Source organism: Macaca fascicularis, chromosome 4 (genome assembly GCF_037993035.2).
Source record: "Macaca fascicularis isolate 582-1 chromosome 4, T2T-MFA8v1.1".
Lineage (NCBI taxonomy): Eukaryota > Metazoa > Chordata > Mammalia > Primates > Cercopithecidae > Macaca > Macaca fascicularis.
This window is the reverse complement of record NC_088378.1, coordinates 30,994,627-31,012,693: the sequence shown is the minus strand read 5'-3', so window position 1 is coordinate 31,012,693 and position 18,067 is coordinate 30,994,627. Positions and strand designations below refer to the sequence as shown.

The 18,067-nt window shown below is 37.6% G+C and overlaps 1 long non-coding RNA gene across 2 annotated transcripts in view; it reads left to right on the top strand.

Annotated features, from left to right (window-relative positions):
- The window catches only part of LOC107129410 (uncharacterized), a 67,596-nt gene that overhangs the window by 11,897 nt on the left and 37,632 nt on the right, over nt 1–18,067 (top strand). For both annotated transcript variants that reach the window (XR_010586073.2, XR_012433422.1), the window contains exon 2: nt 1,419–1,516. This is a non-coding gene — a long non-coding RNA (uncharacterized lncRNA). The remainder of the gene's footprint in view (nt 1–1,418; nt 1,517–18,067) is intronic.

Genomic DNA, 18,067 nt, shown 5'->3' with positions numbered 1-18,067 from the left:
GCCAGTCTGAGTCCCAAAACCGAAGAACTTGGAGTCCGATGTTCGAGGGCAGAAGGCATCCAGCATGGGAGAAAGATGTAGGCTGGGAGGTTAGGCCTGTCTCTCCTTTTCATGTTTTTCTGCCTGCTTTATATTGGCTGGAAGCTGATTATATTGTCCCCACCAGATTAAGGGTGGATCTGCCTTCCCCAGCTCACTGACTCAAATGTTCATCTCTTTTGGCAACACCCTCACAGACACACCCAGGATTAACACTTCGTATCCCTCAATCAAATCAAGTTGACAATCAGTATTAACCACCACACTGTATATATTCCATTAGCTATAATATACATGTATTATGATCTGTGTGTGTATACGTGTGTGTGTGTGTGTATATATATATATATATATATAGAGAGAGAGAGAGAGAGAGAGAGAGAGCATTCCTAATCCAGAAATGCAAATTTTAAAATGCTCCAAAATATAAAACTTTTTGAGAGACACGATGATGCTGCAAGTGGAAAATTCCACACCTGACCTTATGGGATGGGTTGTTGTCAAAATGAAGGCACATAATGCACAGTATATTCAGTGCCTCCAAGGGAAAAATTACCCCCCCAACCCCCTTCAGTTTTGATACATCTTTTCCTTGTATAGCCAGATTCCCCTTTGCAAGTATGTCAACAAAGGGTAAAAAAAAAAAAAAAGGTACATGCGGAGGCTGGATGTGCCCATGGCGGGTTACTACGATGTGCCACATGGAGCCAAGCCCTATGTACATGATTCACTGTGGGTTTTTTGCTTATTCTCTGTTCTGGGTGTAAAGATACTGTTGAAAATGTCAAACAGACCTGCAGCTATTACTATGGTAAAAAAGAGGCTAAAAAAAGAGGAAGAATTTATATTTATTTATATCACAGAAAGTCAAGTTGTTCTAGAAATTGGACAGTGGTATAAGTGTGAAACATCATACAAAGAGGATAGTATTAGAATTATTACCATATATGGCCTGAAGAAAAAAAGTATACATTGTTGAAACTCTATGCTGAAAATGATGGACAAAGTTAATGAAAAATGGAAACACTGCATAAAGCTAGAAATGAAGATCTCGGTCTTTTATTGGAAGAGAGAATCCATCAGTATCGCAGTGAACACATACCACTTAATGTTATGCTAATCATGGAACAAGCAAAGATCTGTCCTGATGAACTTAAAATTGAAAGGAACTATAAATATTTAATAGAGTGGTTGCAAAAATTTCAGAAAAGATGTGCCATTAAATTTTTCAAGATTTCTGGTTATAAAACATCTGTTGATCATGAAGTAGTGGAGAAATTCACTGACGAGTTTGCAAAGGTCATTGCTGATGAAAATCTGATGCCATACCAACTCTATAATGCTGACAAAACAAAACTGTTTTGACATTATTGTTCCAGAAAGATATTGACTGCAACTGATAAGACAGCCCCTATAGGAATTAAGGATGTCGAGGACAGAATAACTGTGTGGAGATGTGCTAATGTGGCAGGCATGTGTAAGTATAAACTTTTTATGATAGACAAAAATTGGGACCCTTGCTGTTTTCAAGAAGCAAATTTCAGACTAGTTCACTATTATGGTACCAGAAAGGCATAAATCACCAGGGACATATTTTCCAATTGGTTTAACCAACATTTTGTACCAGTGACTCATGCTTAATGCAAGGAAGCTGGACTATATGACAACTGCAAGATTTTATTAGTCCTTGACAACAGTTCTGTTCATTCTGTAGCTGAAGTTTTCATGAAAAATGTTTATGCCATGCACTTTTTCCCATTTGGACTTCATTAATTCAAACATAGAACAAGGGTATGTTTGATAAACTTAGATAAATAAAGGGCAAATATTAAAAAATAACAACACTTTTTTGAACAGTCTGTTAGGAGCATGAACAGAGGCATGGGTGTGAATGTTTTCAAAAGGAGTTTAGTCTGAAAGATGCTATTGCCAGTACTTGGAACACATGAATAAAGACACAGCTGTGCATGCCTTGCACAACCTCTGGCCTGTGACAATATTCAGAGATGGATGATGAACAAGGTGGTGGTTTTCAAGGATTCCATATGTCAAGTGAGAAAAAAAAATGATGTCTGACCTTCATAACCTTTCTGTAAGATGGAAGAAGTATATATTAAATATGTTTTTAATATTGATAATGAGTCTCCAAGTTTTCATTTACTGACTGACAGTGAAGGAGGATAAATGATTCTGAATAAAGGGGATCATGATAATAGTGAAGATGAAGATGATGTTAACACTGCAGAAAAAGTGTCTATAGATGACATAGTGAAAATGTGTGCTTGACTTTTTGAAGGACTGGAGCAGCATATATGATATGGGTTGGCTGTGTCCCCACCCAAATCTTACCTTGAATTGTAATAATCCCCAGGTGTCAAAGGTGGGGCCAGGTAAGGATAATTGAATCATGGGGCAGTTTTCTCCATACTATTCTTGTGGTAGTAAGTCTCATGAGATCTGATGGTTTTATAAGTGAGAGTTCCCCTCCACAAGCTCTCTTGCTTGCCACCATGTTAAGCTGTGACTTTGCTCCTCATTTGCCTTCCACTATCATTGTGAGGCCTCCTCAGCCACATGGAATTATGAGTTCATTAAACCTTTTTCCTTATAAATTACCCAGCCTCTAGTATGTCTTTATTAGCAGCATGAGAATAGACTAATACAATATATTATAACATAACAAGAAATCATGTCAATTTATAAAATCAAAGAGACACTTCTAAGATAAAGACCATTGCTAATGAGGCAGATGACTGTGGGAAGCATTTTAAAAAGCCATCCAGCCAAATGCCTCCTCATTCCTACAGGACCTCTTGGCACTTCTCCGTCCCTCAGCTGTTTCTGGTGTTTATTCTTATCTAAAAAATCAAATACAATGTAAACTTTTAATCAAAACACAGTATCATACACAGAGATTGAAAGTGCTGTTGATTGTTGTTGCTGTTGTTTAAGAGCTGATACAAACAACTACAGACTGTGATGCCAGCCAACCATAGACTGTCCACATGTGCGGCTGAGGTGGTGACACCTATGGTTTCTGATGGCTCAATGTATACAAATTCTGTTTCATGCACAAAATTATTTAAAACATATAAAAATACATTAGGCTATGTATATAAGGTGTATATAAAACATAAATGTATGTCATATTTAGGCTTAGGTATGTAAATGCAATTATTCCAAAATCCAAAAAAAGAAAAAAAAAGAAATCTGAAACACTTCTGGTTTCAAGCATTTTGGATAAGGCGTACTCCACCTGTAATGGTCAAAGACAAGGTGGTTCAAATGAACATTTTGATAATTCTCTTGAAAAATCATCAGGAAGAGTTTGGAGGACATACCGTTTGAGCTAGTATCTGCAATCTGGAGATATTTTTAGCATAAAATGATGGACAATAGATAAAATCCAGGAAAAGAGAACAGAATCAAAGCTGTGAAAAATGTGAAGTTATTAAATGATGTATTAAGTTTTCAAACGTGGCTAGCATTTTGGGTTATTGATGGGAAAAGCTTGGAAAGTAATATAGGAAAGGTAGTTCAGTAGCAAGTTCCAAAGAATCCTGGATGTAAAACTAATTGCTTTGGCCTTCATTCTGTGGCGAATAGAAAAAATCTGAATAAGATGATAACAACTTAGATGCAGTGATGTTTAATATTGAGTGTCAACTTAACTGGATTGAAGGATGCAAAGTATTGTTCCTGGGTGTGTCTGTGAAGGTGTTGCCAAAGGAGATTAACACTTGAGTCAGTGGACCGGGAGAGGCAAACCCATCCTCAGTCTGGGTAGGCCCCATCTAATCAACTGCTAAAATAAAGCAGGCAGAAGAAAGTGGAAAGAGATTTGATTTGCTGAGTCTTCTAGCCTTCATCTTTCTCTTGTGCTGGATGCTTCTTCCCTCAAACATCAAACTCCAAGTTCTTCAGCTTTTAGACTCTTGGACTTACACCAGTGGTTTGCCTGGGGCTCTCAGGCCTTCGGCCACAAATTGAAGGTTGCACCATCGGCTTCCCTACTTGGAGGTTTTGGGACTTGCAGTGGCTTCCTTGCTCCTCAGCTTGCAGATGGCCTATTGTGGGACTTCACCTTTTGGTCATGTGAGTCAATTCTCCTAACAAACTCCCCTTTATATACATATATATCCTACTAAGTTCTGTCCATTTAGAGAACCCTAACTAATACAGATGCATTTCAGATAGAATAGACTGGCTGCTTCATGTGAAACAAAAATTCAGTCTGTTGTGATTGAAGAGAACAGAGAAGGTATGAACAGTCTACGAAGACTTCACTGGAACTCCCTCAAACACGTAACAACTAAGGCAAACTTAATCAAATGGATTCTAGGGTGGACTTGGATATGTACTGTTTAAATGAACAATAATTATTGATACTGGAATAAAAACTACCCAAATTCCAGCCAGGTGTGGTGGCTCACACCTGTAATCCCAGCACCTTGAGAGGTCCAGGTTGGTGGATCACTTGAGGCCAGGAGCTCGAGACCCACCTGGGCAACATGGTGAAACCCTGTCTCTACTGAAACTATAACAATTAGCTGTGCATGATGGTGTGTGCCTGTAATTCCAGCTGCTCGAGAGGCTGAGGCATGAGACTTGCTTAATCTGGGAGGCGGAGGTTGCAGTGAGCTGATTGTACCACTGCACTCCAGCCTGGATGACAGAGCAAGACTCTGTCTCAAAAACAAAAACAAAACAAAACAACAACAACAAACAAACAAAAAAAACCCTACCTAAATTCCACAATGTCAATTTCAATTTTTAAACCACATTATATTTGTTGATTTGGAGAGGGGGAGGCTGATAAAATATACCATTGAATTAACTTTATCTTTTATTCATTTCTCTACCAATGATAACCGCTTTGTGTGATTTTCCATTCTGGAAGATGATTTGTTTCACATTTTCAATGTATAGTTGATTTACTGCTGAAGACCACATCAGAAAAACAAAGTCAGTCATAAAGCAGCTTGCACTCTCTGATCATTCCTTTTAAAAATCTCATATTCAGCATCAAAACATTTATCCATTTCAGAGAAACCAAACCTTGACACCTGATTCTGCACCGTGTGATGATATTAAACATATTATATGTTAAACAACTTCAATTATTTTGCCTATTTCACAAACTTCATTTTGAATCTTATTAACATTATATCTTTGATTTTATTCAAAATAGTACTTTAAAACTTAAGGAATATGACACTCAAAATAGTACCATTCTCCATTATCTTTACTGATTACTTCTATAGCCTCCCTACCCACAGCTGCCACTTTGCCAGGGTGGCAAACACTCAGAAGGTCTTAATGGAGCCTAAAGAATAGCTTGTAAGCATGTCTTTAAATTCCCTGAGGAAACTGTGACTGAAAAGGAGATTCTAATCTAAGTGTACACCACTCTTAGTTTTGAAGACTCTAAAATAATGCTCCAGTTTGAGAGCAAGCCTGAGATTTTAATTAATTTGTGATAAAATGATTCACCACATTAACAAGCTACAAGAGAAAAAAATAGTCATGTCAAAAGATGCAGAAAAAGCATTTGACAAAGTTCAACATTCATTCCTCATAAAACACTCAGAAACTTGGGATCGAAGTAAACTACTTTAACCTGATAAAGATAATTTTCAAAAAGCCTACCGCTAACACTATACTTAATGGTGAAATACTGAATCCTTTTTGCCTAAGATAAGAAACAAAAAAAAGTGTCTGTTCTTACCACTTCTATTCAACTATAGTAGAGGTTATATCTGGTATATTCAGGCAAAACAAAACAAAACAAGGCCTTCAGATTGGAGGGGCAGAAATATACCTGTCATTATTTTCAGTTGACATAATTGTCCATGCAGTAAATCTGACAGAATCTACAAAAATGCTTGTAGAACTAAGTGAGTTTATCAGGGGTACAGAATATAAGATCAATATACAGAATCAGTTGTACTTTTATATTCTAGCAATGAGCAATTAGAAAATGAAATTTTAAAATATAATTTAAAATTACAACTAAATATGAAATACTTTGGATAAATCTGACCAACGATGTCAAGGACTAGTAAGTTTCTTGAAACTACAAAATATTATTGAGAGGAAGTAAAGAAAGCTGACATAAATGAAGAGCTATTTCCTGTTGATGAGTCAGAAGATTCAGTATTGTTAAGATGGCAATTCTTCTTCATACGTATCTTTTGATTATGCACAATTTCATTCAAAAATTTAGCAGATTTCTTTTTTGTAGAAATTGACAAGCCAATTTAAAAGTTCACATGGGAATGTAAAGCAGCGTTACATTAGTTCTCTATTGCACTTTACAAATTACTACAAACACAGTTGCCTAAAACAATATGCATTTCTTAGCTCACAGTTTCGTAGGTCAGAAGTCTGGCATAGCCTGGCTAGGTTCCCTACTTAGGATGTTAAGAGGTGTTTACACAGGGTATGAAAATCAAGGTGTTACTGGTCTGAGTTGTTGTCTGAGGTTCTGAGGAAATACTGCCCTTAATGTTCATTACTGCTTGCAGAATATAATTCCAAGTCATTGTAGGACTACAGTTTCTCTTTCTTGCTGACTGTAAGCCAGTGGCCACACTCAGCTACTAGAAGCTACCCACATTCTTTGACACTTAGCCCTCTCCTCCAAGCCAACAATGGTATGTCCAATCCTTCTTTTGCTTCACATGTAAGTGTGATCTTCTTTATGAATATCACCTAGTGTGATACACTGAGATTCTCTAAATTTCTTGAGGAATATTTGTCTTTATGCTAAACAGTCATCCACTGCTACAAGCTAGGACTCATGTACCAAACTGTATAGTTTTATTGTTTCTTTCTTTAGTACTTATCTGCTTTCATGTATTTTGTTAGGAAGCAGGAACTGTGCAACCAAACTTGATGGTTTTTATAAAATAGTGACTTAAACATATTTCTCCAAGAGGAGGATTGTGTCCCCCCAAATAGTTGAGCACATCTATTCTGAATACTGAAAGGTTTATTTTCCCTCTTTCAGCATTTTTTGTTTTTTGTTTTTTTTAATAATTTAAACTTTTACTTTAGATTCAGAGGGTACAATTTATCAGTTTCTTTCATGGGTATATTGCATGATGCTGAAGTTTGGGGTACAACTGATCCCATTACCCAGACAGTTAGCATCATACCCAATAATTGGTTTTCCAACACTTACCCCTCTCCTTCTCTCCCCTCATTAGTAGTCCCCAGTGTCTATTGTTGCCATCTTTATGTCCATGAGTACCCAATGTTTGCCTTCCACTTGTAAGTGAGAACATGTGGCATTTGGTTTTCTGTTCTTGTGTTAATTCACTTAGGGTAATGCTCTCCAGCTGCATCCATGTTGCTGCAAAGGACATGATTTAATTCTTTTTCATGGCTGCGTAGTGTTCTCTGATATATATGTACTACATTGTCTTTAATTCACCACTGATGAGCACCTAGGTTGATTCTATGTCTTTGCTATTATGAATAGCTCAGTGATGAACATACAAGTGCATATGTCTTTTTGGTAGAACAATTTATTTTCTTTTGGATATATACCTAGTAGTGGGATTGCTGGGTTGAATGGTAGTTTTGTTTTAAGTTCCTTGAGAAATTTCTAAACTTCTTTCCGCAGAGGCTGAACTAATTTACATTCCCACCAGCAGTGTATAAGCATTCCTGCTTGTTTGCAGCTTTGCCAGCATCTTTTGTTTTTTGACATTTCAATAAAAGCTACTCATACTACTGTGAGATGGTATCTCATTGTGGTTTGGATTTTCATTTCTCTGATGGTTGGTGATGTAGAGCATTCTTTTCATGTTTGCTGGCCACTTGTAGCTTGTATGTCTTCTTTTGAGAAGCGTTAGTTTATGTCTTTTGCCAATTTTTTAATGGGGTTATTTGGTTTTTGCTTGTTCAATTGTGTAAGTTCCTGATAGTAGACTGTTGTCATACGCATAGTTTGTGAATATTTTCTCCCATTCTGTACGTTGTCTGTTTACTCTGTTGATAGTTCCTTTTGGTGTGCAGAAGCTCTTTAGTTTAATTAGGTCCCATTTGGTAATTTTTGTTTTTTGGTGTATTGTTTTTGAGAACTTTATCATAAATTATTTGCCAAGACTGATATCCAGAGTGGTTTTTCTTAGGTTATCTTCTAGGATTCTTGTAGTTTGAAGTCTTACATTTAAATCTTTAATCCATCTTGAGTTAATTTTTGTATATGGTGAAAGGTAAAGATCTAGATTCATTCTTCTGTATATGGCTAGCCAGTGATCACAGCATTATTTTTTGAAAAGAGAGTCCTTCCTCCTTTGCTTGTATTTGTCATCCTTTTCAATGATCAGATAGACATAGGTGTGTAGCTTTGCTTCTGGATTCTCTATTCTGTTCCATTGGTCTATGTGCTATTTTTGTACCATGCTGTTTGGTTACTGTAGGCTGAGAGTGTAGTTTGAAGACAGGTAATATGATGTCTCTAGCTTTGTTCTTTTTGCTTAGGATTGCTTTGGCTATTTGGAATCCTCTGTGGCCCCATATGAATTTTAGAATCTTTTTTTCTAATTCTGTGAAAAATGACATTTGTAGTTTCATAGGAATTGTGTTGATTCTGTAGATTACTAGACTACTTTGAGTATTATGGTCATTTTAATGATATTGATTCTGCCAATCCAAGAGGAGCACGGAATGTTTTTCCATCTGTTTGTGTAATCTATGATTTCTTTCAGCAGTGTTTTGTAGTTCTCCTTATAGAGATCTTTTCAGTTAGATGTATTCTAACCAAAAAGTGTCTGTGTGTGTGTGTGTGGTTATGGTAAATGGGGTTGCATTCTTGATTTTGCTCTCAGTTTGAATGTTATTGATGTATAGAATTGCTATTGATTTTTTTTTGCATTGACTTTTTATCCTGAAACTTTCCAAAGAGTGGTAAGTGAGCATTTTTGTCTTGTTCCAATTCTCAAGGGTTCCTTTTGTCCATTCACCGTGATATTGCCTGTGGGCTTGTCATAAATGGCTCTTATTATTTTGATATATATTCCTTCAATGCCTAGTTTGTTGAGGGTTTCATGATGAATGGAGATTGGATTTTGTCAAAAGCTTTTCCTAAATCTATTGATGATAATGTGGCTTTTGCTTTTTATTTTGTTTATGTGGTGAATTATATTTATTGATATGTGTATGTTGAACCAACCTTGTATCCCAGAAATAAAGCCAACTTGATCGTGGTGAATTGAACTTTTTGATATGTTGCTGGTTTTGGTTTGCCAGTATGTAGTTGAGGACTTTTGTGTCTATGTTCTTCAGTGACATTGGTTGCTAGTTTCTTATTGCTGTTGTGCTTTTGGTAGGTTTTGGTATCATAGTGATGCTGGCTTCACAGAATGAGTTGGGGAAAAGTTCCTCCTCATTTTTTTAGACTAGTTTAGCAGAATTGGTACTACCTCTTCTTTTCACATCTGGTAGAATTTAGCTATGAATTTTGGTTGGTAGGTATTTTTTTCTTGTTTCAATTTCAGAACTCATTATTGAATGATTTTTGGGTAAACAATAAAGTTAAGGAAGGAATTTAAAAATTCTTTGAAATAAATGAAAATAGAGTTACAATATACCCAAATCTTCAGGATGTCATAAAAATAATGTTAAGAGGCATGTTTATAGCACAAAAACACCTACCTCAAAATGTTAGAAAAATCTCAAGTTAATCATCTAACATCGCTCCTAAAAGAGCCAGAAGAACAAAAACAAAACCAACCCCAAAGACAACAGAAGAAAATAAATAACTAAAAACAGAGCAGAACTGAATGCAATTGAGATCCAAAAATTCATACAAAGAGTCGGCCAGGCACAGTGGCTCATGCCTGTAATGACAGCACTTTGGGAGGCCAAGGCGGGTGGACCACCTGAGTTCAGGAGTTTAAGACCAGCCTGGTCAACATGGTGAAACCCCGTCACTACTAAAAACACAAAAATTAGCCAGGCATGGTGGAGGGTGGCTGTCATCCCAGCTACTGGGGAGGCTGAGGCAAGAGAATCGCTTGAACCCAGGAGATGGAGGTTGCAGTGAGCCAAGATTGCACCACTGCACTCCAGCCTGGGTGACAGAGTGAGACTCTGTCTCAAAAAAAAAAAAAAAAAAAAAAATTCACACAAAGAATCAATGTAATCAATAGTTGGTTGTTTGAGAGGATAAACAAAATCAATAAACCACTAGTTAGATTAACAAAGTAACACATAGAGAAGATCCAAATAAGCACAATAAAAAATGACAAAAGTGACATTGCAACCCATCTCACAGAAATACAAAAGTTCCTCAGACTACTGTGAATACCTCTATCAAACAAACTAGAAAATCTAGAGGAAATGGATACATTCCTGGAAACACCTGACCTCCCACGATTGAATCAAGAAGAAATTGAAAACCTGTCTGCATTTTTTAAAAATTGTATTTTAAGTTCTAGGGTATATGTGCACAATGTGCAGGTTTGTTACAACGTGCAGGTTTATTGCACCCATTAACTCGTCATTTACATTGGGTATTTCTCCTAATGTTATCCATCCACCCACCCCCCACTCCCCGACAGGCCCAAGTGTGTGATGTTCCCCTCCCTGTGTCCAAGTGTTCTCATTGTTGAATTCCCACCTACAAGTGAGAAAATGAGGTGTTTGGTTTTCTGTTCTTGTGATGGTTTGCCCAGAATGATGATTTCCAGCTTCATCCATGTCCCTGGAAGGGACATGGACTCATCCTTTTTTATGGCTACATAGTAATTCATGGTGTACATGTGCCACATTTTCTTAATTCAGTCTACCATTGATGGATATTTGGGTTGGTTCCAAGTCTTTGCTATTGTGAATAGTCCCATAATAAACATAAATGTGCGTGTGTCTTTATAGTAGCATGATTTATAATCCTTTGGGTATATACCCAGTAATGGGATTCCTGGGTCAAATGGTATTTCTAGTTCTGGATCATTGAGAATTGCCACACTGTCTTCCACAATGGTTGAAATAATTTATAATCCCACCAACAGCACAAAAGTGTTCCTATTTCTCCACATCCTCTCCAGTATCTGTCATTTCCTGACTTTTTAAGGATCGCCATTCTAATTGGTGTGAGATGGTATCTCATTGTGGTTTGGATTTGCATTTCTCTGATGACCAGTGATGATGAGCATTTTTTCATGTGTCTGTTGGCTGCATAAATGTCTTATTTTGAGAAGTGTCTGTTCATATCCTTTGCCCACTTTTTGATGGAGTTGTTTTTTTCTTGTAAATTTCTTTAAGATCTTTGTAGATTCTGGATATTAGCCCTTTGTCAGATGGGTAGATTGCAAAAAATTTTTTCCCATTTTGTAGGTTGCCTGTTCACTCTGATGATAGTTTCTTTTGCTGTGCAGAGGCTCTTTGGTTTAATTAGATCCCATTTGTCTATTTTGGCTTTTGTTGCCATTGCTTTTGGTGTTTTAGTCATGAAGTCCTTGCCCATGTCTATGTCCTGAATGGTATCGCCTAGGTTTTCTTCTAGGGTTTTTATGGTTTCAGGTCTAATGTTTAAGTCTTTAATCCATCTTAAATTAATTTTTGTATAAGGTGTAAGGAAGGGATCCCGTTTCAGCTTTCTACATATGGCTAGTCAGTTTTCCCAGCACCATTTATTAAATAGGGAATCCTTTCCCCATTTCAGGTTTTTGTCAGGTTTGTCAAAGATTGGATGGTTGTAGATGTGTGATGTTATTTCTGTGGCCTCTGTTCTGTTCCACTGGTCTATATCTCTGTTTTGGTACCAGTACCATGCTGTTTTGGTTACTGTAGCCTTGTTGTATAGTTTGAAGTCAGGTAGCCTGATGCCTCCAGCTTTGTTCTTTTGGCTTAGGATTGTCTTGGCAACATGGGCTCTTTTTTGGTTCCATAAGTACCTTAAAGTAGTTTTTTCCAATTCTATGAACAAAGTCATTGGTAGCTTGATATGGATGGCTTTGAACCTACAAATTACCTTGAGCAGTATGACCATTTTCATGATATTGATTTTTCCTATCCATGAGCATGAATGTTTTTCCATTTGTTTGTGCCCTCTTTTATTTCGCTGAGCAGTGTTTTGAAGTTCTCCTTGAAGAGTTCCTTCACATCCTTTGTAAGTTGGATTCCTAGGTATTTTATTCTCTTTGTAGCAATTGTGAATGGGAGAGTTAACTCATGATTTGGCTGTTTGTCTGTTCTTGGTGTATAGGAATGCTTATGATTTTTGCACATTGATTTTGTATCCTGAGACTTTGCTGAAGTTGCTCATCAGCTTAAGGAGTTTTTGGGCTGAGACGATGGGGTTTTCTAAATATGCAATCATGTCACTGCAAACAGGGACAATTTGAATTCCTCTTTTCCTAATTGAATACCCTTTATTTCTTTCTCTTTCCTGATTGCCCTGGCCAGAACTTCCAGTAGTATGTTGAACTGTAGGGCATCCCTGTCTTGTGCCAGTTTTCAAAGGTAATGCTTTCAGTTTTTGCCTGTTCAGTATGATATTGGCTGTGGGTTTGTCATAAATAGCTCTTATTATTTTGAGAAGTGTTCCATCAATATCTAGTTTATTGAGAGTTTATAGCATCAAGGGCTGTTGAATTTTGTCAAATGCCTTTCCTGCATCTGTTGAGATAATCATGTGGTTTTTGTCATTGGTTCTGTTTATGTGATGGATTACCATTATTGATTTGTGTATGTTGAACCAGTCTTGCATCCCATGGATGAAGCCGACTTGATTGTGGTGGATAAGCTTTTTGGCGTGCTGCTGGATTCGGTTTGCCAGTATTTCAGTGAGGATTTTCGCATCAATGTTCATCTAAAATTGGTCTAAAATTATCGTTTTTTGTTATGTCTCTGCCAGGCTTTGGTATCAGGATGATGCTGGTCCCATAAAATGAGTTAGGAAGGATTCCCTCTGTTTCTATTGATTGCAATAGTTTCAGAAGGAATGGTACCAGCTCCTCTTTGTACCTCTGGTAGAATTTGGCTGGGAATCCGTCTGATCCTGGACTTTTTTTTGGTTGGCAGGCTATTAATTATTGCGTCAATTTCAGAGCCTGTTATTGGTCTGTTCAGAGATTCCACTTCTTCTTTGTTTAGTCTTTGGAGGGTATATGTGTCCAGGAATGTATCCATTTCTTCAAGATTTTCTGGTTTATTTGTGTAGAGTTTATAGTGTTCTCTGATCTTAGTTTGTATTTCTGTGGGATCAGTGGTGATATCCCCTTTATCCTTTTTTTTTATTGCATCTATTTGATTCTTCTCTCTTTTCTTCTTTTTTAGTCTTGCTAGCGGTCTATCAATTTTGTTGATTTTATCAAAAACCAGCTCCTGGATTCATTGATTATTTGAAGGGTTTTTTGTGTCTCTATCTCCTTCAGTTCTACTCTGATCTTAGTTATTTCTTGCCTTCTGCTAGCTTTTGAATGTGTTTGCTCTTGCTTCTCTAGTTCTTTTAATTGTGATATTAGTGTGTCGATTTTAGATCTATCCTGCTTTCACTTGTGGGCATTTAGTGCTATAAATTTCCCTCTACACAATGCTTTAAATGTGTCCCAGAGATTCTGGCATATTATGTCTTTGTTCTCATTAGTTTCAAAGAACATCTTTATTTCTGCCTTCATTTCGTTATATACCCAGTAGTCATTCAGGAGCAAGTTGTTCAGTTTCCATGTAGTTGGGTGGTTTTGAGTGAGTTTCTTAGTCCTGAGTTCTAGTTTGATTGCACTGTGATCTGAGAGACAGTTTGTTGTGATTTCTGTTCTTTTACATTTGCTGAGGAGTGCTTTACTTCCAACTATGTGGTCAATTTTGGAATAAGTGTGATGTGGTGCTGAGAAGAATGTATATTCTGTTGATTTGGGATGGAGAGTCCTGTAGATGTCTATTAAGTCTGCTTGGTGCAGAGCTAATTTCAAGTTCTGGATATCCTTGTTAACCTTCTGTCTTGTTGATCTGTCTAATATTGACGGTGGGGTATTAAAGTTTCCCATTATTATTGTGTGGGAGTCTAAGTCACTTTGTAGGTCTCTAAGGACTTCCTTTATGAATCTGGGTGCTCCTGTATTGGGTGCATATATATTTAGAATAGTTACCTCTTCTTGTTGCATTGATCCCTTTACCATTATGTAATGACCTTCTTTGTCTCTTTTGATCTTTGTTGGTTTAAAATCGGTTTTATCAGAGACTAGTATTGCAACCCCTACTTTTTGTTTGCTTTCCGTTTGCTTGGTTGATCTTCTTCCATCCCTTTATTTTGTGCCTATGTGTATCTCTGCACTTGAGATGGGTCTCCTGAATACAGCACACTGATGGGTCTTGCCTCTTTATCCAATTTGCCACTCTGTGTCTTTTAATTGGGACATTTAGCCCATTTACAGTTAAGGTTAATATTGTCATGTGTGAATTTGATCCTGTCATTATGACATTAGCTGGTTATTTTGCCCATTAGTTGATGCAGTTTCTTCCTAGCATCATTGGTCTTTACAATTTGGCATGTTTTCATAGTGACTGGTACCAGTTGTTCCTTTCCATGTTTAGTGCTTCCTTCAGGAGCTCTTGTAAGGCAGGTCTGGTGGTGACAAAATCTCTCAGGATTTGTTTGTCTGTAAAGGATTTTATTTCTCCTTCACTTATGAAGCTTAGTTTGGCTGGATAAGAAATTCTGGGTTGAAAATTCTTTTCTTTAATAATGTTGAATATTGGCCCCCACTATCTTTTGTCTTGTAGAGTTTCTGACAAGAGAAGCACTGTTAGTTTGCTGGGTTTCCCTTTGTGGGTGAGCAGATCTTTCTCTCTGGCTGTCCTTAACACGTTTTCCTTCATTCAAACCTTGGTAAATCTGACAATTATGTATCTTGGAGTTGCTCTTCTCTAGGAGTATCTTTGTGGTTTTCTCTGTATTTCCCGAATTTGAATGTTGGCTTGCCTTGCTAGGTTCAGGATGTTCTCCTGGATAATATCCTGAAGAGTGTTTTCCAACTTCATTTCATTCTCCCTATCACTTTCAGGTACACCAATCAAACATAGATTTGGCCTTTTTGCATAGTCCCATATTTCTTGGAGGCTTGTTCATTTCTATTACTCTTTTCTCTCTAAACTTGTCTTCTCACTTCATTTCGTTAATTTGATCTTCAATCACTGATACCCTTTCTTCCACTTAATCAAATCAGCTACTGAAGCTTGTGCATGCATCACATAGTTCTCATGCCTGGTTTTCAACTCCATCAGTTCATTTAAGGTTTTCTCTACACTGTTTATTCTAGTTAGCCATTTGTCTAATCTTTTTTCAAGAGTTTTAGCTTCCTTGCGATGGATTCGAACATCCTCCTTTAGCTTGGAGAAGTTTGTTATTACTGACCTTCTGAAGCCTACTTCTGTCAATTCATCAAAGTCATTCTCTGTCCAGATTTGTTCTCTTGATGGCAAGGAGCTGTGATCCTCTGGAGGAGAAGAAGCACTCTGGTTTTCAGAATTTTCAGCTTTTCTGCTCTGATTTCTCCCCTTCTTTGTGGTTTTATCTACCTTTGGTCTTTGATGTTGGTGACCTACAGATGGGGTTTTGGTGCGGATGTTCTTTTTGTTGATGTTAATGTTATTCCTTTCTGTTTGTTAGTTTTCCTTCTAACAGTCAGGTCCCTCAGCTGCAGGTCTGTTGGAGTTTGCTGGAGGTCCACTCCAGACCCTGATTGCCTGGGTATGACCAGCAGAGGCTGCGGAACAGCAAATATTGCGGAACAGCAAATATTGCAGAACAGCAAATATTGCTGCCTGATCCTTCCTCTGGAAACTTTGTCCCAGAAGGGCACCTGCCTGTACGAGGTGTCAGTCAGCCCTTACTGGGAGATGTCTCCCAGTTAAGCTACATGAGAGTCAGGGACCCCCTTGAGGAGGAAGTCTGTCCGTTCTCAGAGCTCAAACACTGTACTGGGAGAACCACTGCTCTCTTCAGAGCTGTCAGACATGGATGTTTAAGTCTGCAGAAGTTTCTGCTGCCTTTTGTTCAGCTATGCCTTGCTCCCAGAGGTGGAGTTTATAGACACTGGCTGTACTGTGGTGGACTCCACCCAGTTTGAGCTTTCAGGCCACTTTGCTTACCCACTCAAGCCTCAGCAATGGCAGACATCCCTCCCACTGCTGGGCTGCTGCCTCACAGGTTGATTGCACACTGGTGCGCTAGCAGTGAGCAAGGCTCCATGGGTGTGGGACCCACCAAGCCAGGTGCGGGATGTAATCTTCTGGTGTGCTGTTTGGTAAGACCATTGGAAAAGCACAGTATTTGAGTAGGAGTGTCCCATTTTTCCAGGTACAGTCTGTCACAGCTTCCCTTGGCTAAGAAAGGGAAATCCCCTGACCCCTTGCACTTCCAGACTGAGGCAGCACCCCACCCTGCTTTGGCTCACCCTCCGTGGGCTGCACCCACTGTCCCACCAGTCTCAATGAGATGAGCCAGGTACCTCAGTTGGAAATGCAGAAATCACCCTTCTTCTGTGTTGATCATGCTGAGAGTTGCAGACCAGAGTTGTTCCTATTCGGCCATCTTGGGAAAACCTTTCTGCATTCTTAATACCCTTCTAACTTACATAAAATTCTGGATGAATAAATAAGTAACAATTAGAAAAATAATAAAATTTCAAACGTTTTGTGTTTACTTAAAGATTGATACTGTTCTCAGACTTGCCCTAAAGGGCAGAAATATCATGAGCTATATGAGAAATGAATTATCTGAAATAGCATGATATTTTTATTTTTCAGGGAACAGAAAATATTTAATTATGGGTTTCTTACTCTTATGGAATACCACATGTTTGCTTTTTTTAAACTTTTAAGTTCAGGGTTACACTTCCAGGTTTGTTATATAGGTAAACTCATGTCATGGGGGTTTGCTGTGCAGATTATTTCAGAACCCGAGTGTTAAGCCTAGTATTCAATAGTTATTTTTCCTGATCCTTGTCCTCTTCCCACCCTCCACCCTCTAATAGGCCCCAATGCCTGTTGTTTCCTTTTTTGTGTCCATGTGTTCTCATCATGTAACTCCCACTTATAAGTGAAAAGATACAGTATTTGGTTTTCTGTTCCTCACATTAGTTTGCTAAGGATAATGGCTTCCAGCTCCATTCATGTTTCTGCAAAGAACATGATTTTATTTTTTTTTATATCTGCATAGTTTTTCATGGTCCATATGTACCACATTTTTTTTTTTCTAATCCACCTAGGTTAATTCCATGACTTTGCTATTGTGAATAGTGCTGCAATGAATGTATGCATGCATGTATCTTTATGACAGAATGATTTACATTCCTCTGGGTATGTGCCCAGTAATGGAATTGCTAGGTTGAATGGTAGTTCCATTTTAATTTCTTTGAGGAATCATAACACTGCTTTCTGCAATGGTTGAACTAATTTACACTCCCACCAACAGTGTCTAAGCATTCCCTTTTTTTCTGCAACCTCACCAGCATCTGTTATTTTTTGACTTTTTAATAATACCCATTCTAACTGGTGTGTGATAGTGTCTCACTGTGGATTTGATTTGCATTTCTCCAGTGGTCAGTGATGTCGAGATTTTTTTCATGTACCTGTTGAAAACATGTATGTCTTCTTTTGAAAAGGGTCTGATCATGTCTTTTGCCACATTTTTAATGGGGATATTTGTTCCTTTTCTTATAAATTTGTTTAAGTTTCTTAGATGCTGAATATTGAATCTTTGTGAGATGCATAGTTTGCGAAAATTTTCTTCCATCTGTAGGTTGTCCATTTATTTGGCTGATAGTTTCTTTTGCTGTGCAGAGGCTCTTTCATGTAATTAGGTCCCATTTGTCAAATTTTGCTTTTGTTGCAATTGGTTTGGGTGTCTTTGTCATGAAATCTTTGCCTGTTCCTATGTCCAGAATGGTATTGCCATTCTTCCATGGATTTTATAGTTTTGGGTTTTACTTTTAAGTTTTTATTTTAATTTATTTTATTTTAAGTTCCAGAATACCTGTGTAGGATGTGCAGGTTTGTTACATAGGTAAAA